Genomic DNA, 8,671 nt, shown 5'->3' on the forward strand with positions numbered 1-8,671 from the left:
CCAGGGTGCAGCGGCGCGAGGCGAGCACGGCCCCTGGTGCAACGGTGGCGCCCCCAGCACGCGGGGGCTCCGGTGCGAGCAGACATAGGTGAAGGTGGCCTCTCTACCTTGCTCCTCCTCTCTTTCCCTCGCCGGTGCCGGGGTTCCGCGTCGACCTGTGCTTGTTGGCCTTCTTTGCTGGGGTCGATCCGAGGCCTCCATGGCCAGATCCGGTTGTTCCCCCACTAAGTCTGTGTAGAGCACCAAGCGTGAAGCTTTGGGGGCCTCCATGGCCGGATCCAGTGCCTCAATGGCTGGATCCGTCCTTCTGCGTCTGTGGCCGCCATCTTGGGTGAAGAGCCGCCTGTGCCCTGCGGCCGAGCTGCAGGGTGGGCACACACCGGTCAGTCGAGTCGGGCTAGGCCATGGCAATGCGCTCAAGCTGGACCCGCTTGTATGTCACTGCCGCTTCTTTTCTTCCTCTCGTCAGCGTCGCATCCTCCCTTCACAGCATCACGTCCTTGACTTCAATTCACCACAGTTGCTCAAACTTTGGAGGAATTGGTACGTTTCTTTTCTGTTCTTTCATTTTTTTATTTGTTGGCCAGTGTTGTTCACTGTTCTTTTATATGCTGACGGCACTGACTTTTCTTCCTGCCTGCAAGTTTGCATCATCTGGATCTGAGGTGTCTCATGCTAGCGCTCACACCATTGACGTTGTGCTGGGTTGTTGGGTCGGCCCCTTGGCACGCAGCAGTTTCCTGCCCATCCGCGTATGCCTGCTTGCCACCTGCTACCTGCTTGATAAAATGACTGAACCAATTCAGGTCAGTTCAGCATATATTTGCAAAGCCTTTCACTTGATGTTCTAACACAACGAAAATGGACTAATAGAGATATAAAGACGTCTGGTCTCCTTAGGCATTGTATAGTGAGTTTATTCAGTCTCCTACTTGAGTTTTGTTTTCATTATGTTGGCTTGATTTGATTATCAACTAAAAGGCTTGGCCTTTGTGACAATGTACTGTGTTGGAACAACTGTGACATGCAAGCCAATACTTGGCCCATTTCCAGCAAAAAAATTTGGTCAATTTCTAATAGAATTTTTCTTGCCCATTTGTATTAGTAATGGACAAGCATAAAGCACTATTGCATCTAAGAATATAAGGCCATATTTTCTGAGCCATACCATACAAAGAGATTACTTTTCAGTTTCCCATTTTTTTCTATCTTCACTGACTCAATTATCTAGGATTAAATATAGCAAGTATTGAAATAATTGCAGATTACTGAGGTATTGGCATTTAAGATCTTGATAAGAAGTTGGTGCTATGAAGAATGCCAGCTAAGTGGACATTCAGCATTTAGGCAGGCTTTCGTTTTTCATATATGTATGTTACAATTCATTAAAATTATTTTGTTACATATTTTCATTTGTAGCCAAGAAATCTAACATTCAATTCATGAATTGGTGTCAGCTTTTCAGGTTTGCATGTGAGAACTAAGAACAATTCATGAATTGGTGTCAGCTTTACAGAACACTCCCATTTCAATTTCATGGCTGGCTGCAATAAGGTAATAACCTGAACATTGTCAGTTTCGCGGTTGTATGACTGTAGTTACCTATGAGTTACCTAATTAGTCTCCTGGGTTGATTTTGTACTTCTATATTTTTTCTGCTCCTACACAAAGGTTGCAAGACTAGGTTGCCTTGAAAAGCTACAATGATATTTTATTTTTGTTTCTGGTTCAGTAAGCTGCTGTAGATGCTTGCACAAAATGTGTAGCTTTTTCAGTGCCATATTGAAGCCCCTAGAACAACCCTGATCCCAACCTGTGACACCTAAACTTACAGATTATGAGCATTTCACTATGATTAAAACATTCCTGTTGGGTTAACTCTGCTAGATGTCATATGCATTCCCAATTTTGCTAATAAAGCTGGTCAAAGACTCATGTTCTTCATATGCGGCTATCATGGCGTATTTAAATACTAAGCTCTTTGAGTGTTTGGTCATGGTGTTATCTACAGGTCTAACCATAATTAGTTCAGATAACTCTTAATTCGTGTGGTTGGTTTGACCCTTTGAATTTTCCATTGCTTTACAACAAACAATAAAGTTTGCCTAATCGTTCTATTTTTTCAGCCCATTTACCAGATCTGTCCATCCCACCTGGCTGTTGGATCTGTTCGTCCCCTCACCAGATCTCTGTGTAATAATGGATGTGAGGCTTTCCTTCCTTCCTCTTCGTTGTGGCATGAGTGAGATCTCTGTGCTCAGAAAGGCCTTTTTCTACGGTGTGTGCTCTCCTTGCCAGCGCCGGGGCCGGATACATGTGTGGATCTGGCTCGCCAGCCTTCATTGCCGGAGGAGCCCCACACAAGCGCATCTGGCCCGTTGCGCATGGCAGAGGTGCACTCTATCCCCTCCTCCCCCTCCCCTTCCCTCGGCTCCCTCTTCTCACTGCGAGGATCTTGGCCCCCTTCCCCTAGGAGGCCATCGGATTTTGCGCTTCTCTTGTTTTTAAATGTGCGGATCATGCGCAGAACTGATATCCTCCATTATACAATGATGATTAATTGTTTCCTTCATGTTACCTACTGAGGTTTTGTGGTTGTGCAATGATGAACTTTTTTAAGGCTGAGACAATGGAATTGTGCAATGGTGACTAATTATTTCATCCTTCCATGATTTCTTGCTATTTGCATTAGTTCTGTGATGACAATGCCATTATATCTTAGCAATTCTCTTTTGCATGTGTTGTTTTGTTTTCGTTAGTTGCTATAATTTGTGCATTTGTTACTGAGCATAAGTCCATTGTCAATGATGTCTTTGCTTCACATAATTTGTTGGTTGTTCTATTACTGAGCACACCCCATTGTCAGTGATGTATTTGTTCCTATCCATCTCTCTCCACTTTCTTGCAAATCCACTTTTTAGCAGGTTTGAAACATCTGGAACTAAGGTTCTGGTGTGTGCTCACCCTCATAAGGCTTGATCAGTGCCTCTATGTTTTTCCTGATATAGCATGGCAAAAGAGATAACAAATTCAGCTATTCTTATATAGCTTTGAGTCTGATTTTTGCTGTGTAATTAACTAATGCTTAAATCTGGATAAGTTCTTAGTTCGCACATGCCTATTTGCTTGGCAGTAAAGAATTAATCCTTACATCTTACATATTAGCTTATCACCTTGCTGTAAAGGAACTGGACCTCCTTATATTCTGCTACTTTCTTTAATTGCTGGTGTGTGTAATTTCATTCTAGAAATCTAAAAAATGAAGCCATTTCTTTTTTAGAAAATACATAACTCTTCCCAGTGCCTCCTAATTCTTTTCCATGGATATGAAAAATAGAATTGGCCTGGTGCAAGCGGTAGAGTCTTACCGCCTGTGACCGGAAGGTCCCGGGTTCGAGCCGCGGTCTCCTCGCATTGCACGGGCGAGGGTAAGGCTTGCCACTGACACCCTTTCCCAGACCCCGCACAGAGCGGGAGCTCTCTGCACTGGGTACGCCCTTTTTTTCCTAAAATCAGAACAACACTCTTAGCAAAATGGCTCTAAAAGCATTATTGTACCAATTTACAGTTTCCTCTTGGGAATTCTGCACCTTTTGTTTATCTGATAGGTTCTTTCTTCCTTCCAGCAAGCAGTTACAGAAAGTAGCATCATTTATAAGCAGTTTCACAATTTTTGGCAATTGATATGTGATGCAGCACTAACATTTACAATCTTTGCCAAATATACAGGGTGATCTCTCAAATATTCAGGATGGACTGAACAGCCACGGGCTTAGATAAATGGTTAGCTCTCTGAAGGTATCTCAGGTACAATCTTTCCCTGCATAGGATTATCGAAGGCTCTCATATTAGTTATTCTCCTGCATTTAACCCTTAAAAATTGATGTTACACTCAATGCTGCAAGAGTTACCACCATCTGCATTAACTGAAACCATTGTTCCTTCTTCCAACACTGTTTTTTTTTCTTCCAGAAACTGCTGCTGTCAATACCAATTAATCCACTGCACTTTTGTGGTAAGATTCAAGTGTTGTGCCACCTCTTGTGTATGCTGTAATGGGGACCTCTAGGGAGATAGCCATTGGACCGATTGCCATCGTGTCGCTCTTGCTTTCATCAGCGGCTCAAAAGATAGCTGACCCGAACATAGATCCGGCTTCCTATCGGAAAAACGGTTTTCACTGACATTCTTTACTGGTATCTTCAAGTCTGCATTTGGTCTGTTCAGGTAGAGCCTTTGCAGTCTTGTGATTACAATGAGCCTACTTTCCTTGCTTTCACTAATTAGTCTTTTGCATCGATCCTTTTTGAGATTGGGCTTCCTTGTTGATTCTCTTTCTGCAATCACTGGATTCCATTGTTATTGGACTGCAGCAGTTGAAGGGCCTACTCGGGCTTAGTCATTGCACAAATAGCACTGATGTTGTATCTGTCATCAGAGCGGTTTGGGTTTCTGTTCATGAACCAATAAATATTTCGTGCTTCTTTTCACTATGAATGGAACACACAGAATGAGTCTTCAATAGAAAATTGCAATAAGACTTATTAAGAATAGTGTACCATCATGTATAACATATTTGGTCATGTTGGCTTATCTCTCTGTAAGCAGGGCTTATTTTTCTGTAAACCATTGAGCTTAGATTGAACATAGAAATAGCCAATATACCATCATTCTTTTTTGCCCATTTGACCCTTAATGTTTGAGAGCAGTGTTGTATCAAGGCCCTGTTTGTTTCGGTTTATGCTGATTTATTGTGGGAGAAAAACATTGTTCGTTCGCTAAAAAGTACTGCTGAAGTAGTGCTGCAGAACAGGGCCAATATAATGTGATGTCACCTAATATGAAGTCATATCCATTCTGTCACGTGTATGTAAAGATTATTTCATTTGTCAAATAAAGTCGCAAAGTTATCACCAAATTACTAGCAATATAATGATGACTGAAAGCCTTCCCTGAGAGACTGAGAGTGGCAGATGAAAGATCTGATGTAGTTGACTTAAGATGAAAAAGAAACGCAAATTATTGGATTAATCGATTTGGAGCGGACGACTACTCTGTTCATATGGCGGCGAGCTGGCTGACGTTGATGGGGTAAACTTCGGCGGTGGAGTTGGAGCTGAAGGCCAAAAAAGTGGAAGAGACGCAGTGTGGATATGTTGGCAGGCCCACCTAGGAAAGAAATTTGGTGAGGCCAAAAAAATAGAGAAAATAAAATGGTACGTGCTGGATTTTCAAAGGAGATTTGGTCCACGTCATATTTCAAATATTTATAATTTTTCAAATCTTGTTTTCAAATATTCATAATAATAAAACCTTTTGAAATTTACAATTTGGAAAACAAATAGAAGTATGTTCTAAACTCGTTTAAAACTATGTTTAAACCAGTTATTTTCTAAACTTTTTAAAATATATTTCGAATACCTTTTAGAAATCATTTTGCAAACCATTTAAACTATACTTTAAAATTCAAATTGTTTTGAAGCCAAATTTCAAGCTTGTTTTTAAACCTTTTTTGAACTTATTTTACAAACATAATTCTAGCTTGTTTTTTAAATACATTTTAAACATTTAAATGCTTTCGCAAACATACTTTGGAATCTATTCAAACTACATTCTTAAACACTTTTGAAACCCAATCAATCAGATAGGATTGTGATTAGTTTGGAAACAAAAGCGCTAATTGTCAAGGGTGATCTGCTTGTAACCCTACCCCCGTACTATGTAAGGAAGGAAGAGAGCTCCTGATGATCACAAAAACACACCTTACCTTACTGACCCTACTCGACATAGAACCCAACATTCGGCGCAGGGGCAATACAATTGCACCATCATATGCTGGTTACAGGGCATCCCTTATGAACTAGCATGCATCCTCATGTCTCGTGTGCTACCCATTTGATCAATTGCACATGATACATGAATTATTCGCTGGTGGTAAAAAAAATAAGTAGCATAAAATGAAAGCTTGCTTTGCAACCTACTTGGTAGGGAAAGAAAATGTTTGCCGAGCCAGGTGAGCCAACTTGTCTCTTCTTGTTGATCAAGGACGAGCACCTAGTCTAGCAAAGGCAAAGAAAGAGCAAGCCCAACACAAGTCTAGTAGAAAAAGCTAACAACTAGAAAGGTGACTAGAACAAGCTAAGGCTAAGCTCATGCAACCCTACACAATTCTAGTGATTAACAAGATAAGCAACTAGATAACACTACAGAAGCAACTACATAAGAAATTAAATAGCACCAGTAAAGAACAAGCAAAGAAAGGCGCAAACCAAAGGGAACAAGATGACACAAGATTTTTCCCCCAAGGTTTCGTGGCTTGCCGGCCACCTACTTCCCCTTTAGGTGATTTCATGGATCGTCACTCCTCCACAAGCTCAACTACCCCTCAAGGTAGGCTCCAATGTGTGCGCTCACCTTTGAGCCAGCCTATCACGATGCACTCCACAAGCCCTGATATCCACTAGAGTTGATCTTCACCTTCGCCAATGAGGACGAGCAGTACAAGAACCCCTTACAAACAATCCTCCTCTAGAGCTTTTCGTGCCAATCATCGGAGAAATCCGTTGGTTAAAAACATCTATGCACTACTATTTTGGGGGCATCAGAACCTTTTGGTGGACTCACTAGACCTTCTAGTGACCCCCTTTGAAATATCCTGTGTGCCAACACCGTCATCATTGCCACATGTCACAGAGCATTTCTCCGATGCACTCACTCTGATGGGCACGGAAAGAATAGTCTAATACTTGTTAATTTCATAGAGTTTCACTACGACCTTAAGCTCTAGTGCCACGAACCCTAGGAGCACCGGAGTTTTTCGATGATGCCTCGCACATTGAAATACATGTTCACACTAGAGCAGTCTAGGGCAGCCTAAGCTCCAATGCCACTACCCCAGGAAGCACCAGACTTATCTGGTGGGTGGAAAAAACACCTCACCAAGCCCCTTTCTCAAACCTTTTCAAATGGCTAACTCCAAATGGATTCCCACAAAGAATGGCAACACCTTTATCACTGAGTTAGAATTTTCAAAATGTTTGCTTCCTCACCTGTCACTAGATTTAACACATATGTAATGTTAGTCCTCACCTAGTGACACTTACACAACCATATTAGCTTAATAATTCCTCTCTTAATAGTTTAGCTATCTCTCCTAAAACCCAGCCATTCACTTCTCTACACACCTTTGGTCGGTAAAAGCAAAACCCTACTAGGTTATGCCTTTGCCTTTGGGCTTTCGCTCATCCTTCTCATCCATCCATCATCTTCATCTCCAAACACCGCAATGTTGAGCACTTGCACTTGTGGACAACATCATCTCCATCATGGTCACGACCAGCTTGCTCAACATCATCTTGTGAACCCTAGATTAATCGTCTCCAAAGAAAGCATTAGTCCACTAGTTGTCTCAATTACCAAAAACAAGCTAGGGACTTTCAGAGCCACTATCATGAAAACCAACCTAGACAAACGTTGCCAAACTCTAGAGAGAGGAAGTTGGCTTAGCCATTTTCTGCAGAGTAGTATGTTATTTGGGGCGGTGAGGGATAAAGTGGACGTTAAAGCCAGGTGCCACCATAGAGGGGGAAGCTGTTTTAGATATTCATGTTGGTATAGCAAAAGAAATCAGTAGTGTTTTTCCTACCCGTGTTGCGCAATAGATTATGTAATGATCTCAGCATACAATAGGACCCTCTCCTACAATTCCTAGACTCGATAGAGCCGAGCATTACCCAACAAGTGATAGGAGCCGCATAACACGGATCAACCATTCAACCTTTGTGATCAACTCTCAAGTAGGCGATCTCCACCATGTGCTGGTCCTTTCCTTACCTGTGATCTGAGGGGCTACTATGCATATGTTTAATTAGTTCTAACCTTCTCCTTTGTTCCCTATGGATTCAATATTTAAAGTACTATACAGCCATCGTGTGCATATGGTATAGGTACGTTAGCATAGTTGACACCAATACCAGCCATTTAGAATCTTGGTTGTAAACATAATAACAAACCTCGAATCCAAACAACTGAAACATGCCACTTTACCTAACTAATATGTATGGTTGATTGAAAATAAACATTAGAGCTCCCTTGCATGTTGCATTAGTCGCCTTTGGCCGTAGCCATAATAAACATCATAGGTGGGTCGTCCAATGGTAATTCGTCCCACTAAAATGCTTTCGCCTATGAAACATTTGGCAAAAACTGCTGCTAAAAGCGAGGCTACCATGGTTCCTTCGCTAAGCACTGAGGAAATTTGATTTAAACTAAAATTTCCACACACCTTTCACATAGGTTGCACAATGCAATCACCGCCAGCCATAATGTGCGTCTACAATTAGTGGGTCGGGTAATCTTTAGTCTAATTTTTATGGCATGTCACGTTGATATATAACAAACAGTCACTACTAACAAATTCAAAAGATACATCTTCACACTGGTAGAGAACAGAGCTTTACTCCCGGTGGGGAACCCCCTCTAGTCCCGGTTCCCCACCCGAGAGCAAGTATCCGGGACTAAAGGGGGTCCTTTAGTCCCGGGTCAGGAACCGGAACTAAAGGAGGACCTTTAGTCCCGGTGGGTAACACCAACCGGGACTAAAGGTGCCTCCTGACATGCCACGATGGCCGGTACCTTTAGTCCCGGTTGGTAATACGAACCGGGACTAAAG

At 42.1% G+C, this 8,671-nt stretch overlaps 1 long non-coding RNA gene across 1 annotated transcript; it reads left to right on the forward strand.

Moving 5' to 3' along the window:
* The first annotated feature begins 1,259 nt into the window (after nucleotides 1–1,259).
* LOC136482647 (uncharacterized) lies at nucleotides 1,260–4,150 on the forward strand. The gene is made up of 4 exons (XR_010765148.1): nucleotides 1,260–1,374; nucleotides 1,458–1,554; nucleotides 3,730–3,807; nucleotides 3,973–4,150. It is a non-coding gene; the product is annotated as an uncharacterized lncRNA (long non-coding RNA).
* The last annotated feature ends 4,521 nt before the right edge of the window (nucleotides 4,151–8,671 follow it).

This window comes from Miscanthus floridulus, chromosome 9 (genome assembly GCF_019320115.1).
Source record: "Miscanthus floridulus cultivar M001 chromosome 9, ASM1932011v1, whole genome shotgun sequence".
Lineage (NCBI taxonomy): Eukaryota > Viridiplantae > Streptophyta > Magnoliopsida > Poales > Poaceae > Miscanthus > Miscanthus floridulus.